General features: G+C 45.0%; 1 protein-coding gene across 18 annotated transcripts in view; it reads left to right on the top strand.

Annotated features, from left to right (window-relative positions):
* The window catches only part of PCBP3 (poly(rC) binding protein 3), a 212307-nt gene that overhangs the window by 101108 nt on the left and 93393 nt on the right, over window positions 1-17806 (top strand). The gene's annotated exons all lie outside the window — the stretch shown is intronic.

A 17806-nucleotide genomic window follows, 5' to 3' on the forward strand; every position in this document is an offset into this window, starting at 1 on the left:
ATTGTATCCTGCAACTTTACCAAATTCATTGATGAGCTCTAGTAGTTTTCTGGTAGCGTCTTTAGGATTTTCTATGTATAGTATCATGTCATCTCTTTTCCTATTCTAAGTCCTTTGCTTTTCCATATAAATTTTAGAATCAGTTTGTCAATTTCTACACAAAAGACTGCTGGGATTTTGATTGGAATTGTATTGGATCTAGAGATCCATTTGAGGATAATTGGCATCTTCTTTGTTTGTTTTATTTTTGAGATAAAATTCATATATCATGGCAGTCACCATTTTAAAGTGTAAAGTTCAGTGGTTTTCAGTCTGTTCTTTAGCTTGTGCATCCATCACCGCTAATTCTATAACGTCATCATCACCCTTAAAGGAAAGTGTGATGACATACCCATTAATAGTCATTCCATATTCATTCCTTCCTCCCAGCCCCTGGCAATCACTAATCTACTTTCTGTCTCTATGAATTTGCCCATTCTGGACATTTCATATAAATGGAATCATATAATATACCACCTTTTGTGTCTGGCTTTTTCACTTAGCATAATATTTTCAAAGTCTGTGTATAATGTAGCATCTTTTAGTACTGTGTTCCATTTTGGGGCTAAATAATACTCCATTGTATGGATGCAGCACATTTTCTTTATTTATTCATCAGTTGATGGATATTTGAGTTATTTCCACCTTTTGGCTATTATGAATATTTACATATAGTTTTTTGTATGAATATATGTTTTAATTTATTGGGTTTATATCTAGGAATGGAATTGTGGGATCACATGGTAACTCTATGTTTAACTTTTTGAAGAAATGCTGAACTATTTTCCAATGTGGCTACACCATTTTACATTCCCACCAGCAATGTTTCAGTGTTCCAATTTCTCTGTATCACTTGCTTTTTTCCAGTTGTTTGGTTCTAGCCATTCTAGAGGGTAGGAAGTGGTATCTCGTTGTGGTATTGATTAACATTTTTCTAATGACTAGTGATGTTAAGCATCTTCTCATGTGCTTATTGGCCATTTGTACCTCTTCTTTGGAGAAGTGTCTATTCAAATTCCTTTCCCACTTTTTAATTGGGATGTCTTTTTAATTGTTGATTTATAAATTCTGGATACTAGACCCTTAGATATATGATTGATATAATTTTTCTCCCATTCTTTGGATTGGCTTTTCACTTTCTTGGTGGTGTGCTTTGGTACACAGAAGTTTTAAAATTTTATGAACTCCAATTATGTATTTTTTCTTTGGTTACTTGTGTTTTAAAAACTTGCCAAATCCAATGTTATGAAGCTTTTGCCCTATTTTCTTCTAAGAGCTTTATAGTTTTAGCTCTGACATTTAGGTTTCTGATCCATTATGAGTTAATTTTTGTATATGGTGTAAATCAAGAGTCCAAATTCATTCTCTTGCATGTGGATGTCCAGCTGTCCCAGCACCATTTGTTGAAAAAACTATTCCTTCCTCCAGTAAATGGTCTTAGCATCCTAGTTGAAATTCACTTGATCATAGATGTATGGATTTATTTCTAGACTCTCAATTCAAAGCCATTATCTATACGTATATCATTATGCTAGTACTACACAATCTTGACTTCCATAAATTTGTAGTAGGTTTTGAAATTGGCAAGGGTGAGTCCTTTGACTTTGTTCTTCTATTTCAAGATTGTTTTGGGTATTTGGATATTCTGTTTTTTTGGGTTTTGTTTTGTAATTCCATATCAATGTAATTCCCGTTTATGTAAAAAAGGGCAGATAAATATTTGACAATGATTATCTTGAATTTGTAGATAAATTTGGGAGTGTTGCCTTGTTAAAAATATGAAGTCTTTCAGTCGAGGAACAGCGGATGTCTCTACATTTATTTAGGTCTCCTGTAATTTATTTCAGTGATTTTCTTTTTTTAGTTTTCATGGTACAAGTCTCACATTTTTGTTAAACTTATTCCTAAGTGTTTTATTATTTTCCATGCTATTATGAATGTAATTGTTTTCTTAATTTCATTTTGAGTTTTTCTTGCTAGTGTGTATAAATACAGCTGAATTTTGTACATTGATCTTATATCTTGCAACCTTATTGAACTTGTCTATTAGCACTATTTTTTTTTTTTTTTTACAGATTCCAATCCATATACTCTTTATTTCTTTTACTTCCTTTATTGTACTTACTTAGGATCTCCAGTATGATGTTGGTTAGAGATGGTGAGGATGGACATCCTTGCCTTGTTTCTGATCCTGGGGGAACAGCATTCAGTTTCTCACCATTAAGTGTGATGATGGCTATAGGTTTTCATAGATGCCTTTTATCAGGTTTAGGAATGTGTTAAGAATTTTTATCATGAAATGCTTGTTGAATTTTGTCAAATGCCTTTTCTATTGAAATAATGGTTTTCATTTTTAATCTATATAAATGGTAAATTACAGTGTTTGATTTTCAAATGTTGAACTAATATTACTGGGTCAAATCCTACCTAGTTATGATGTATTATGTGAAAGGGATTTTGTTAAGGATTCTTGCATGTATATTCATGAGGTATTTGGGAGTGTAGCTTTCTTGCCTTGAAATGGCTTTTTGTGGTTTTGTTGTTCATGTAATTCTGACCTCATAAAATGAGGGGAAGTGTTCCCTCCTTTCTTATTTTCCGGAGGAGTTTGTGTAGAATCCGTGTTCTCTATTTCTTAATTGTTTATTAGAATTTTCCATTAAAGCCATTTGAGTGTGGAGTTTTCTTTGTTGGAAAGTTTTAAACTGTGAATTCAACTTCTTTCACTGTTATGAGACTCTTCACTTCTTTGTGTGGATCCAGGTTTCCGTTTGATGTCATCATCCTTCTACTGGAGCAGCTTCCTTTAACATTTCATGTTATTTATCTGATATTAACTTCTGCCACATTTTACTCTTCTTCAAGAACCCCAATTACATCTTGTCAGACTTTCTTCCTCTATACTTCATGTCACTTAACTTCTTTTCCAAATTCACCATTTGTCTGTGGTCTTTTGATGTAACCTATAGTAATTATCCAGAAGGGAGCCCAGAGAGACAAAGCAATATAAACAGTGAAAGAGAGGATAAAAGGCTCAGAGAGAGATTGAAAAGGCATAACGAATTCACTGGTGTTCGGAAGGAGAAGAGAGAGGAGTGAGGTAGCGGTAGAGTACTTGAGGAGCTAATGGCTAACAGTTTTACAGAATTGATGAAAGCCACCGTCGTATAGTTTCAAAAAGCCTAACAAATACCAGTCAGGTGAAATGAGAAATCTGTGTCTCGGCAGATCATGCTGAACCTCTAGAATACCAAAGACAGGTAAAAGGTCTTAACAGAGAGAAAAGAAATTGTTCGAAGAAGAACATTAAGGCCATCAGTTGACTTTTAACTGCACCAGTGGAGACAGGAGAATGGTTGCATCTTCCATGTGGTGGGAGAAGAGAAATCCCCCAGCATCCTGTACTTCGTGAATAAGCTGTTCAGGGATGAGGACAAAATAAACACATTTCATAGAAACAAAAGCTGAGAGAGCTTGATACTATAGGCCTTCATTAAATGCATTTCTGAAGGATCTATATCAAGAAGAAAGAACGTTTGCCTATATGGAAGTTCCGAGATTTAAGAAGTTAAAAACAGAGAAAGTTGTGTGTGTTTCAGTTAATCCAAACACACATTAAATGTTTGAAGCAATGAGGCAAATGTCTGCTGGGCTTAACAACAAAGGGTAGAACTGAAAGGCAGGAACGTCAGTGGGGAGGGAGTGGAGTTACAGGGTTTTAAGATCGGGGGTTGCCTGGGTGGAGTGTAAGGATATCAGACTTTGATAAGTTAGGGATTTATGTGATCATTTTTAGGGTAAGAAGTGAAAAGAAAAACATGTATAAAGTAGTGGAGGGAAGAATGTAAAAGATGACAATAAAGGAGACTTACAAGAAGCGTGAGCAAAGTAGAAAACACAACAAACAATGGCACATAAATCCATATATTCCAAACCTTCTGTAAGTATCAGTGGGCCCCATGCTTTAAGAACTGCACTGGAGGCTGCTCCCTCCGAGCTCCCCCGTCAGCACTGGGGTTGCCACGGCGGCGCTTTAGAGCTCTCTCCTCGTCCTGGGATTCATCTAAGTTTAATCACAATATCGTTCTTTGGGTCCTCTGTGCTCATTCCTTCTGGGATTTAAGGACCTCTTCATATCTTTCACACTTTCTCTTTTTCCTTTCACTCTGCATTCTGGAAAGTTCCTTGGCTTCATCTTCTTTCTGCTTTATTCTGGAGCTGTGTCTGTTTACACGGTATGTGTCCATAGGTTTTTCTTTTGACAATATTTTTCCCGCTCAAGGTGTCTCCTTGTTTCTCTCTCCTATAGGGAATGTATCCATCGCCTTGAACATGGACATTAGTGCTTATTGCTTGCTTGGTGATTTCTCAGATGACCACTCGTATTTTGAGCTTGGTGTCTCTCTTTCATCACATTGGTTTTCTTCAAATATTGTTTCTTTGTTGGCTGATGAGTTTTGCATTTTGAGAATGCCTGTCTCTGGTGAGTCTGGTAAGAAGTTGAGGGGTGTGTGGCCTGGTGTGGCTTGTCCCAGACCATCCTGCCTCTCTCCTCTTTGGCCAGTGCAGAGTGCACACCACCGCTGCCCTGGCGGGAAGTTGCTGTGCAGGCAGCCGCCCTGACGGCATCTCCTGGCTTCTGCTCACTGTTGTGTCCGCTTCGCCATCTGACTCCTCCGTGGAACTCTCTCGGAACAGTCATTTCTCCATAGAGTTTCCCTCCTCTGCTTTCTTTCTGTGTTGCTTTCTGTTGCTATGTAACAAATAGCCCACAACTGAGTGGCTTAAAACCACAAATATGTGTTATCTCAGGGTCTTGTGGCTCAGGAACTTCGGGGTGACTTAGCCGGTGGTTCTGGCTCCAGGTCTGTCATGAGGGTGCAGATGCTGGCCTTGCTGTGTCACTCGAAGGTCGGCTACGCTGGAGCAGCTTCTCCCAAGCCGGCCTTGTCGTGTGGCCTCGGGCAGGAGGCCTCGCCCCTCAGCTCCGCGCCTCTCCCGAGGGTGGCTAGTGTCCTTCTGGTCTCTGGTCCACTCCCCCAAAGCGAGTGATCCAAGAGGGGGAGTGAGGAGGAAGCCACATCCTCGCCTTGGATGTCACACAGTGTCCCTTCTGTGCCATCCCTTCTGGGGTGGGAGGGACACTGTTCTCTACTGTTTTCAGGGAGACTCTGTGGACACGTCTGAAACCCCCTCCCTCTCGCTGAGGAAGCTCTCCCGTGTCCTCATGGTCTGTAGGTCCATCTCCACGTGGCCCTCGTAGAGCAGACCAGTCACAAACCTTCAGCACGATGGCGCGAGCCTGGGCTTTTCATGTCTTATCGTTGTTGTGGTTGTTTTCATCGTCTTGTCTTTGGTTTTAGGCTTTTGTCTACGTAATTTCATTTAAAAAACAGTATGTGTCTGACTTTCTTTCTTGCGTTGTTGAGTCTGACACACTGTTCTTTGAAGTTTCCAAGCGGGTCACTCTTGGGCAGACAGTGCTGCAGCGGGTGCTGAATCTTTCCTCTCTCTCACCCATGGCATCGCCGGAGACAAGATACAAATAGCAAGGGCATTTCTATTATTTAAGGCACATTTTGCAGTTCCCGTCGTGGAGTGAAATCGCATTTCCTTATTTCTGGGTTGGATGACATATTGGATGATGATTTATTTATTCAACATTCATTTGCTTCTCACCGTGCTCTGATCACGCCCTGGGCCCTGTGCGGGGCTCAGCTCCCCCCCGCCGCCGAGGCTCCGGGCAAGGGGGACACAGGTCCTTCAGTGTTGGCACTGTGGTGCCCGTGGTCGTGGGGAGAGCCTCGATCGAGGGCTGTCTGCATGCGAATTTCACGTCTGCTCTCCTTCCCCTTCTTCCCCTGAACTCTCTCTGCAGAGAGTCCTTGGAAGATGAGCAGGTAGAAGGAGGCAGGATTAACTGCAGAGAGAGCTTGCTTGAGTGCCTGTCAGAGCCGAGGATCAGAAGGGGTGGTCCCAGATGCGGACGGTGTGGCCGCAGTGGCCCTGGCGACCTGGCGCTCAGGTGCTTTCACAGCTTCCCGCGTGGGCACTGGACGCTGGACCCCGCCTCAGTGGCGTCAGCCCTGTGCGGGTGGTTTGCTTTTCCTGGGCTGCTGCGGGTCACAAGCTCTGCACATCCATCCAGCATACGACCTTGCTCTCCTCCCTGAGGGCTTCTCAGAGGACACGCGCTCCTCTCCGTTTGTCATGCTCCTGGAAGCCTTCATCTGGTCGCTGGTTCCTGGGGGTCCAGTCCTACCTCGTTCAGGATTTGCTTATTAGGCTTGATTTCGTCTGCATCAAACAACCAGTTAGCTTAGCTTCTAATCATATAATGTGTCTAATGCTGTACATGGCTTTCACCGTTAAAATCACTGCAGAGAAATAGCTTTATTACTGAGAAACTAGCTCTAGGCCCCGCCCCCTGCTTTTTTTCTTCTTGAAATCATTGTTCCTGTGATACACTTTCACAAAGATGACGATGCTGAGCAAAAGCAGCTGGCTGTCCCCTAGTCGCCCCTGTGTGTGGGCTGCAGGGTGTCCCGACCCTGTTTCTGTTCCAGTTCATCTTGCTGCCGAAGCCCCTCTCAGAAGCCTGGCTTCGCGGGTGGCAGGCATTCACGGGGCAGCTTCTGCTGGACGTGGACATGGACGTGGACGTGCCCGGCAGATGGGAGCCCTCAGAGAGTTTTCTGGGAGGGGACAGGCAGATGTGGTTAGTGCCTGGGGGTGGGGCGTGGCATGGAGTCAGCCACCTTGAGGGTGTTTTAATTTAAACAGTCATAGAACGGAAAAGTGAGCTTTAAAATGTTTGCTTCTCTTTGCCACATTCTGTTGAGGGAGCGCGATGTCGTTCTGTGTTTGCTAAGTGATGATTGCAAGCGTGGAGACAGATGCGAGCTTCCTGGGCGCAGGCTGGGGCCAAGCCAGAGATGCGGTGCCCCGGGAAGGAGAGGCTGGGGGTGGAGGTGAGCCCTGTGGCTGCGCCGGGCCCAGAGGCTCGCTCTGCACAGGCAGGGAGGGTGGCGCCGGCCCAGGGCGCGCTGGGCAGGGCGTCGACTCCTGCTGCCCGTGGGCACGGCCTGGCCTGCCTGGAGCACCTCGCCCTGCACACAAGGAGCCGCGAGCAGGGCCCAGCCCAGGGAACTATGCGGATGTGGGCACAGCAGGCCCAGCGCCGGCCTGTCGTGGCAGCTACCCGAGGAGGCCAAGGACTTGGGCTGGAGGGCCTTCCTCCTGCTGGAGAGAGGCCTCAGCCACCGCCAGGGGTGACCTGCTCTGGAGGTGCCTGTGGCCTCTTTGCTGGTGTTTCTCCTGCACTGACTCACGCTGAGTTCATCGTGGCTGGGTCAGCCCTGCCTCTCGGTGGGCCAGCAGTGGTTGAATGGGGCCTCTGCACCGGCCCCATGTGGTTGGAATGACCTGCTCAGTCTCTCCAAGTTGAGGGTCATCTGCCAGCCCCCTGGGGCTGTGGGGCGGGACCAGGCTGCAGGCAGATGCCTGGCCCAGAACCTGGCCCAGAAGGTGCCTTCGGTGTGGCTCCTTCCCCCCCCCCGGCCACTTCGTCACACGAACAGCTCCCAGTAGAACCCGCGGGTCTCTCCTGAGCCCTTGTGGGAGAGCAGCCCCGTGTGGCTCTGCCCCTCCCGGAAGCGTCGGGTGCTCTGCGGGCCACCGGTGTGCCTGTGTCCTCGAGGCTGGCCCAGGCTTTGGCACTCGGCCCAGGTGTTGGTTGAGACGAATGCTGGGAGAATCCAGGGCACTGCTGAATAGGGGAGCGGAGTAGCTTCTGTCTAGTTGGCAGTTAACCTTGGCCAGTTCCCTCCGTATGAATCCCAGCTTCCCCATGTGTCCTGAGTGACCTTGACCTCTGCAGGGGCTGGTGCCAGGACTCAGGGAGCTGCTACTCGTGCAGCCAAAGCAACCTCTGTCATCTGCTAAAATTCCTTTTAAAAGAAAAATTAGGAGAAACACTTAGCGTGCATATTTTATGTGCATTAAGTGAGTTGATGAGCGTTAGAGATTTAAACAGGTTTCCAGATGCCAACTGGAAATAAGCGTGTGTTCATATCTTGTATGTAAAATAAGACAGCGATCTGTGTGGAGATCCACGTGCGTCCTTGGCACGCGCACACTTCTCCCGCACGCCCCCAACCCTGATCCGGAATGGCCTTGCCCTGGAGTCTCTGCCACCCCTGGGAGCGGCCTGTGCCCGCCTCGTTGGAGGAACCGTCTTGATTACTGCTCTCCCTTGAAGGCTCAGTCTGATGCCAGCTCGTTTTGCTGGGGGCTGGGATGGTGTGCAGTGCTGTCCAGCAGAGGTCCGGCTCTTTGGGGTGGTGAGAGGTGGGGTGCATACTCCAGGTGGATGCAGCTGTGTGAGCCGACAGCCCGTGTGACCACTCCAGGGCTGCTGAGATGCCGTGCGGGCTGAGGGCAGGGGAGCCAGGCTGGGCCCAGGAGACCCTCCCAGCAGCAGCTGCACCCTTGGATTAGCGTGAGCCTTTGGCGGGTGGAAAGCAGGGAATGATGTGATCAGAGTTTTTCTTAAGAAAATTTATGTTCCTGAAACAGAAGTTGGTAGAAACAATAGCTTAAAATATTAGGAGGATAAGACACATAAACAGGGAAAAGTGCTCAGGTTAAACCCAAGTCAGCAACTGCACAGGACAGCTGTGTCCCCGCCAGAGGCTCCGATGAGGTGCAGGGCTCAGGGGGCTCCCTGTCTCCCCCACCCACCCTGGGCTGGCCTCGGGCTCTGCAGCAGAAACGCTTCCTCGAGATGGAGGTTCCTGCGGGTGGAGATGTTCACTTTTAGAATATTGTTGCTTGACTTCGCTTTTACTCACAGTAAATTGCTGAAGGCATTTCAGTTACACAGTAAAAATCATTAGCAGAATGCTCGTTACTTAGCTTCAGACTGTGGGGCATAATCATGCTTTCTGACGGTGCAAAGCAGACACATTTGAAGGGAGATTTATTCACATTTTGCAGTATATCATTATCACATTCTTGTGTGATAGTTTCCTGGTAATTCAGCTTGATTTAGTAAAATATATCAGCTCCACTTTTCTTTATAAGTTGTGGGGATTTAAATCTGTTTAGCAGGGGAGACAGTGCAGGCTGCTCAGATACTCCCGTTTCATGTGCTGGTGGCTGAGAAGCTAGTAGTTTCACTGCCCAGCGGAGAGGGGCAGGCAGAAGTGCCCCGTCCCCGCCAGCGTGGCTGGGCTCTGCCACCGCGGCCGCCCCTGGCGGGTGAGCGCGAATCCGCAGGACGCAGCGGGCGTGGGCTGTTCCAGAAGCTCTGGGTGACATCCTGCAGGCCCCGCCGTCTCCTCCCTCCTTCACAGGGCCCCGCGAGGCGTTGGGGCCCCGGGGCAGCAAGCCCTTTCCCACACAGCCCTCTGCGATTAGTCTGTGATTTGAACCCAGTGGGTCTGTGTTTCCACCGTCTCCTTGGGGTAGGCTCAGGTCCTCCCACACCCGTGCCTGGGGTGCGGGTGATGCCACACGTACTCCCCACCCGACGGCCCAGGCGAGGGCACAGCCCCCTGTGTGGGGCTGGTTGTGGGCCCCCCAGGGAGTGCCTCGGGGCGGGCACTCTAATCCCGAGACCACCATGCTGGCAGCTGCCATATTTGCATCAGCAGAGAGGGAACTGGCATTTGGAGGATTTCGGTAACTTCTTGAAAGTGCTAGAAAATGCGAGTGCCCGGGGAAGTGGGTCGGCCTGGCGCTGCTTCCCCTCTAGCTGAAAGTTCTCATTCGGGTCCCAAAGCCCTATACTTCTCTACAGCTTGTCTAGAATTTACTTTGTCTAAAGCTATCTTAAATTCTATCATAACTTTGTTTCTCGATATTCTTATTGCCCGTGCTTTTCAGAATGCCATCTTACAAGTTTTTGATCTCTTGTTCCATGAGTTTTTGTTTTCTTTCTCTGAAAGCATGTGGCAGGCTGCTGACTAAAATCACTTATGTTTCTTTTTGTACATATTTCTGAACCTATGTTCTTCTTCTACCTCCTGCTGTGTTTGTGTGTTTTCTTTATGCAGCAGAATCTTTTTCATGGCTTCAGTGTTTTTCCGTTTGCTCCTCCCTGAAGGAGAAGTCAGTCAGGCCTGTCTCACCTGTGCCCCAAGGTGTGTGGCCGTACCCTGCAAGCCCCTCATCGCTCACATGCATCCTCTCTTGGGTGCTTGGACTTTGAGCTGGGTGATAGTTCCCTTGGGCTGGGCCTCACATCACTGTGGGAACCAGCAGCCTGTAGGGTGTTGAGAGGAGGCTCTGTGGCCTCTGGTTCCTGCGTGGCACCCCATTTGGCTGGGACACATATCTCCCCACCCCCAGCCTCCACACACACTGCCCTTCTAGAAGGGCTTCAGAGGGGCCTCAAAACTCCCAGGCACCCATGCTGTCATCCTAGAGCTGGCAGAAAGGCCTCCCCGTGTGTGCGTGTGTTTGTTGTCCTGATCTCTTTGCTTGATTCATTAGAAACTGGGGTGGTGGGGAGTAAAAGGTGCCCTCGCTGCGCTCCCACGCCACTCAGAGGGCTCACTCTCTGCTCTTGTGCAGGCCGGGGTCTGTGTCGCTGCGCTCGTGACGCTGCTGCTCCTGTCGCCTTGAACCAGGCTTTGGGTTTTGTAACATTAATCTTTTCCCATGTCCGTGTCCGACAGATGATATATCCTGAGGCCAGGACGCCGGGCTAAGTAATAATTCCACACAGGGTCCCCTAGGCGACGTGGTCAGTGAATTCACTGCAATTTTATTTGGAGCACGTGGTGAGTATTCAGTGAAGGTGCAGAGATTCGGGTTGACTGTAAACTCAGTTAGCCGTGTAGTGTGGCTGGTGGCTAAAGAGGAGACGTCAGTCTTGAGCACTTTCTGAGCAGCGCGTTGTCCCTAACAAGGGAGGGGGCAGTGTCCCTAAGAGCGTGGCTGTGATAACAACCACTGTTGGTGCAGATCCACCGGCTGTGCCAGGCAGAGCAGAGCGGTGAGACCTGGGAGTGGCCAGCATACCGGGTCCCGTGAAGCGTTAGTGTCCCGGTTCCAGGCCCTGAGCCTGTGGCTCTGACCCTGGAGGGTGTGGGTGTGTGTGGGGAGGGGTGGCAGGGCCGAGAGCAGGGAGACAGCGGGGCTGCCCCACGCTGGGCCTCTGGGGCTGAATGCAGTGTAATTGGAGCCCGTGGTGGAAACCGAGGGACCCAGGCTTAGGGTTAGGGTGAGGCTGAGGAAAGGGTGAGGTTGAGGCTCAGGGTGAGGAGACACTGTAAGCATTTCAGAGGCAGATGGTGAAAGGCGTGGCGGTGAGCTCTTTGTGGGCCGAGGCGCTGAGGGGCCGTGTGGATGGCCCACCGTCAGAGATGACACGGGGGCGTGGCCAAGCGTGGGGTGAACCCAGAGGACTCTTAGGACCGCCATTCAGTTCTTAGGTCATGTCATCACGTGGACTATTGTAGATGGCAAATTCAACTATATTCATTTCCTCTGGTAAAATATATCTGAGTTGAATTGTTTATTTGAGGGAAATAGGGCAGTTCAGTTCAGTACTGTCAGTTCAGTATGTTTAATGTGTCAGGTGGGCGTTCTCACTAAGCAATAGAAACTGGGGTGAATTGCCCCAGAATCCCCTTCCCTTCCCTTTCACTTGGCTTCATAACTGGCTTGAACTCTTTAGGTTAAGAAATAGGTTTTCCTTTTAAGATGTGCATTAGTCTCCAAATATTAGCTAAATCAAGACAGGTGCAAACCCTAGATGTTGCAACAACCAAGCCTTCCTCCAGGCCAAATTGACCTGGTTTTCGTACTTTCTCTGGAAGTCCAACTTTTATGGAAGAGGTCATATTTTCCCTCACGTCCCCTTGGGATACACAGTTTTCCCAGTGCATTTCTGCTCTGTCCACCCATCACCCATCCCCTGGAAACCTTGATGAATGACCTTCCTCGTCTCGGTTTTCCCAGGAGTTGCTACTTGAGACAGAGAGAGGCGGCAGTGGCTGTAGTCATCCGCTGTCATCACCACCATAGAGGCGCGTTTAAACATGCCTCCTCTCCCTCTAAACTTCTTGTCCAGGACCAGTTGTGCCAGGATTCAAGCACGGCGGGGAGGCAGTGTTTGAAGGAGGGTTTAATTAGGAGGAGGTTCATGTTTGAACTGTACACAGAATATCTACTGCGATAGAACCAATCTGAGCCATAAAATAAATTTAAATGATTTCACATCACACCAAGTATGTTCTCTGACCATGACGGAATCAAGCTAGAAGTCAGTTATAGAAAGCTATCTGAAAAATCCTCCAATACTTGCAAATTTAACAACACACTTCTAAATAACTCATGGGTCAAGAAGAAACCAAAAAAGAAACGAAAACTGCATATTTTGAAATGAATGAAAATGAAAACACCACACATCACAATATGTGAGCTGTAGCTAAAGCAGCACTTAAAGGAAACTTAAGAGTACGAAACACATTATCAGTAAAGAAGAAATGCCTCAGATTAGTGTCTTTAGCTTCCACTCTGAGGGACCAGGAAAAGATCACATTAAATAAGCACAGTAAGGGAAATAGCAGGAACCAAAACAGAAATAATTAATGGAACTGGAAACAACAAGGAGAAAATAAGCAAGTGATTATTCTTTGAGAAAATCAATAACATTGATGAACCTCCAGCCAGACATAAGAAAAAATGGATATACTATGATCAGCCCTATACCAACACATTAAATTACTTAGATGAAATGTATATATTTTTTGAGAGAAAGTACCAAAGCTAACTCAAGTACAAGTTGATTATCCTAATTCTATATATAATTAAAAAGTGAATTTTTGTTGTAAACCACCTCCTGTGGTCCGGAAAAAACCTCCAGAACCAAAGGGCTTTACTGCTGAATTTTATTAAATATTTAAAGAAGAAATAATGCCAATTCTCTATAAACTCTTCCAGAAAATTGAGAAGGAGGGAATACTTCCTAAATCATTCTGAGTCCAGTATTACCCTAATAACAAAACCAGGCAAAGCATCAGAAGAAAAGAAAACTGTGGACAAATATTCCTCATGAACATATACGAAAACTTAACAAAATTTTAGCAAATCAAATACAAAATATAGAAAAACTAGTTGAGGTTTATCTGAGGAATTCAAAGTATCTTTTACATTCTAAAATTAATCAATATAACTCACCATATTAACAGACTAAAGACAAAAAAACAGTATCATTTCAGTGTATGCGGTAAAAGTATTTGATAAAATGTAACACCCATTCCAGATAAAACCTTTCAGGAAACTAGTAATAGAAGGAGGCTTCCAATGAATGGCATCTATGACAGATCCACAGCTAACACCATAGTAATGGTGAAAGACTGAATAGTTCCCCGTGCAATTGAGAATAAATCAAGGAAACATGTTCTCACCTCTTCTATTAAATATTTTCCGGGGGTTCTAGCAAGTTCAATAGGAAATAAAAGGCATTGAAATTAGAAGGGAAGAAGTAAAACTATCTTTATTCTTGGTCGACATGTTTGTCTATGTAGAATATCCTATAGCATCAAAAAGAGGCTTCAAGAATAATTGGGTTTAGCAGGGTTACAGGATACAACATACACAAATCAATTGTATTTCTCTATAATATCAACAAATAATTAGAAATTGATGAAACATTATACCTAATAGCAAAACACTGCTGAATGGAATTATTGAAGACAAATCAATGGAGAGCTACACCTCTGCTCAAAGACTCAGTATGGTTAAGATTTTAATTCTCCTCAAATTGGTCTATGGATTCAGTGGACTCCCAAGTAGAATTCAGGTAGGGGTTTTTTTGGTAGAAATTTGACAACTAACACTACTTGGTTTCATGATTTATTATAAAGTACAGTAATCAAGACAGTGTGATGTTGGTGTTAAGGCAGACAAATCGATCAGTGGGTCAGAACAGACAGTCCAGAAATAGACTTACACATAGATGCTCAGTTAGTTTTCAACAGCAGTGCCAAGGTAATTTAGTGGGAAAAGGGCTAGTTTTGTCAAAAAATGGTGCTGGAATAATTATACATTCAGACGCAAAAAGAAAAAAAAAAAAAGACCTTTGATCCATATCTCCCATCATGTATAAAAATTAACTTAAAGTAGATCAGAAATCTAAAATTTTATACATCAAGAACAAAACATGACGTATTTTTTTGTGACCTTGCACTAGGCAAAGTTTTCTTAGTTATGACATTAAAAGCATTATCCATAAAAGAAACAAGGTTATAAACTGGACTTCATTAAATTAAAAAAATTTTAAATTCTCTGCTCTCCAAAAGACAGTGTTAAGAAAATGGAAAGACAAGCCACAGACTGAGAGAAAACACTGGCAAATCTAATTTATCTGGAACATATAAGGGACTCTTAAAATTCAGTACTAAGGAAATAAGCAGCATAATTAAAAATGACAAAAAGATTTGAACATCCACTTCACCAAAGAAAATACGTGGATGGCAAGTTAGTACCTGAATAGAAGTTCAACAGCATTGGTCATTAGCTAAATGCAAATTAAATCCACAGTGAGACGCTACTTGGTGTGGCCCATCTACTGAGCCCTGGCAGAGATGGAGAGCATCTCATACTGCCCGTGAGAATGCACCGTGGTACATGTGCTTTGGAAGACATTTTGGCAATTAAGCCAAGAATCTAATCCAATATACACCCACCAGGCATTCCACTATTAGGTGTTACCCAAGAGTAATGAAAGCATATATCCATACAAAGCTTTGAACAAGAATGTTTGCAGAAATTTGTTTTTAATAGCTGAAATACTGGAAACATCTCATGTCCATCCATAAATGAATGAATACATAAATTATGGTATATGGTTGTACAATGACATTGAGGAATCTCAAAAGAATTATGTTGAGTAAAAGTAGTCAGGCCAAAAAGTATGTGCCCAGTGTGCTTCTATTTATAAACTTTAGAGAAAGCAAATTCTGTAGTGCTGGAAAGCACGTCGGTGGTTCCTTGGGGCAAGGTGTTTGTTGCAAAGGGGAGAGGGAGGGATTGCAGATGGCCACAGACAGCTCTGGAGTGTGCCTGTCCGTTATCCTGGCTGTCGCGATGATTCCGTGGGTGTGTACACATGATAAAACATTTCAGCGTGTACACAGCACATGTACATTTTATTATATGTCAGTTACATCTCAAAGCTGATTGACTGACTGGTTTTTTGCGAGAAAGAAAGGAGGACCCCTTTTCGGAGCAAGACAACCTCCAGAGCTTAAGTTATTTTCAACCACAATGTCCAGTATTTAGTGAAAAATTAAAAACAGGACCAAAAACGAGAGCTAAAACGGATGAGAAATAAAACCACAGATGACTTATAGAATTGCACTACCAGACAAGAACTTTAAAGTCATGAAGATTATTGTCTTAAAAAATAGAATAGATATAAAAATATATGAAAAAGAGAGAATTTCAAGTGAAATCATAATCTATGAAAAGAATCCTATGGATTTAAAAAATATAGGATCTGAAATGAATAATTCAGTGGACTCTGTAACAGAAGACTGACACAGCCTTCGTGAATTGAGCGGCACTTCAGTGAAGTACGTCTGTGCTGAAGCACAAGAGAAAAGAGAACAGAATGATACAAATAGAACGTGAGCAACTGTGGGGCAGAGTCAAAAGGTCTAATGTCATGTAATGAGTGGCCCAGGAAGCGGGGGGAGATTGCAGAAAAATATTTGAAGATATAAAGGCCATGGATTTTTCCAAAGCATTGAAGATATTCATGCTAGAATCATGAAACTGCTGACCCCGAAATGAATAAATGAAGAAGGAAGCAAACAAATAAGCAAAAGTAACTTTTCACATCGAGGCATCCTTGCTCGACCCTTGAAAACTACAGCAAAGAAAATCTTCAGAGCAACCAGAATTAAAGATGGCCCGTCATTCTCAGAGTCTGCAAAACAACCATGCGCCTCAAAAAGGTTTATAAATTGGTGAAGAAAAGAGTGCAGAAATGAGGATGTACCTTCCAGAGTGACCCCCGGACCACTCTCCTCCAGCCGGGAGCCCTGGCGAGCCCCGCCCTCCTCCGGCTCAGACCATCAGGCTTGCTTATATCATGTTTGTGCAAGTGCAAACTCCGCTTGTTTACTTCTGAACTATTCATTACTGTTGTAAGTTTGTTTTCACTGTTCAATTGAAGTACTTTTCTACCCGTAAAAATGGTTTGGTTATCTTTGGCTGGGACTGAATGCGTCATAACTTTTCTATTATGATTAGTGGATACATTTTTTCTCCTGTATAGTAGAAGGAGTTTCAGAACAAAGTAATAGCCTAAGTGACTGGAAGGTGTTTAAAAGTTCCCATTGCTCCTCACCCCTGCCAGCACTGGGCAGGGTATTTGTCAGACTGCTATATTTTAGGCAGTGTAGTGGGTGTGTACTTATATCTGTTTTTGATTTTAATTTGCATATCTTTGATTACTGTGAGACTGAGTACCTTTTCATGTGCTTATTGGCCATTTGGACCTCTTGTTTTATGAAGTGCTTTTCTCAGTTTTTACCCATCTTGCTATTTGTGTCTACAGCGTTTATAAGGGAGAGCGATCAGGCTGGCCCCAGGTGTTTCCATGGCAGGTTGCATGCTAGATAAAAGTGTAGCAAGGTATACAAAATCTTTAGGAAAGAAAGAATTTTCTCAATAATACATTTTCAAACATGTGAGGACCTAGGGAAAAGTGATGTTTATGCACCCTCGCTGAAAGGGCTCCTTGAAGATGGCGCTGGACTCTGGACAGCGCAATGGACTCAGGGGTGAAGGGGCACAGGAAGGATCGGGGGGACCCACAAGCACGGTGCACAGGGATACGTCGAGGATGGGATTCTCGAACGGCAGACCTTCACGAGGCGGCAGCAGCAGTATTCACAGTAGTGACAAGGAGGGAGCCGGGGGTGGGGCTCGCAGAGGGGACGGAGAGGCACCAGCCGCGTGCTTCGCGCTCTTCAGGCCAACTACTCGATGCATAGGGATTCAAGATCGTCATCCAGAGTCATCAGCAAAAGCACCAAAGCTAGCCAGCTGAGGACTCACACCGGGCGGGGGGGGAGGGTGTAGATGTGGTCACTCCTGAGTCATCCTTGGTGGGTCAGCACTAATCCTCGTAATGGACAGAGACCCTGAGCAGGGCTTTCCCCGCCACACCCGAAGTACAGATATTCAGTAAACAACTTAAAAAAGAGCTCAGCCTCACTCAAGACGGTTACATTTTTAAAGTGTCAAGCAATTAAACTGGTGTGGTAATATTTTTCATCTTGCAGTTTGTCAAAGATCAAAGTGTTTGAGGGTGAATCCAGTGGCTGGAGAAAGAGCACCCCGGAATTTGACGGGGATATAACCTGCAGAGGCCTGTGTGGAGACGATTTGGGTTAACTTCTCTGAAATCAAAAGTGTACAGTATTTCTAGTCTCATGCCGAGGTGCCTCTGAATGTGTTGATTCAGAAAAAAAAATCTAAGATGTACTGATGGAGAAGAATAACACGCCAGGCGCAGAACAAGACATGCATTTTCCTTCCATGTGCACAGAATGTGTCTGGATGGACCCACCAGGGGATGTTAATGGTGCCTGTGAGCTCAGAAGTACTACGGGAGTCTTTTCATTGTTTAAATTTTTACTCTTTACATTCCAATATCTATAGTTTTGAACAGTTATGAAAACCACCCAAGACGAAGAAAAGTTTTAATAGTCATTATGAATAAAAAGAATCTATATGCATT

The sequence above is a fragment of the Pseudorca crassidens genome, chromosome 5 (assembly GCF_039906515.1).
Source record: "Pseudorca crassidens isolate mPseCra1 chromosome 5, mPseCra1.hap1, whole genome shotgun sequence".
Lineage (NCBI taxonomy): Eukaryota > Metazoa > Chordata > Mammalia > Artiodactyla > Delphinidae > Pseudorca > Pseudorca crassidens.